Raw genomic sequence first — 333 nt, 5'->3', positions numbered from 1 at the left:
AAATTCAATATTTTCGTAGGGGTTAACACGTAGATTTTGAGAAAAATTCAAAAATATGAAAATATTATTTTAATGAATATTTGCATCCTTTAATAACATATGATGAAGGTCAAAGAAGTTTATAATTTTTGTTATCTCCGTTTCTATAGAAAATAGCGATTTTATAGTGGGTTAGTCCACCAATTTAAGGAGTATTAAGAAGTTTTACTAAATTAATTGACAAAAAATTAAAACGATGCTTATATACCATGAAAGAGTGTTTAATATACATTAATACAAATGTAGTATGTGTTTAGAAATTTTAAACCTACACTAAAGATCATAGGCTTGAGG

Source organism: Brassica oleracea, unplaced genomic scaffold (genome assembly GCF_000695525.1).
Source record: "Brassica oleracea var. oleracea cultivar TO1000 unplaced genomic scaffold, BOL UnpScaffold00944, whole genome shotgun sequence".
In the NCBI taxonomy this organism is placed as follows: Eukaryota; Viridiplantae; Streptophyta; class Magnoliopsida; order Brassicales; family Brassicaceae; genus Brassica; species Brassica oleracea.
Note: the sequence above shows the minus strand (reverse complement) of the source record.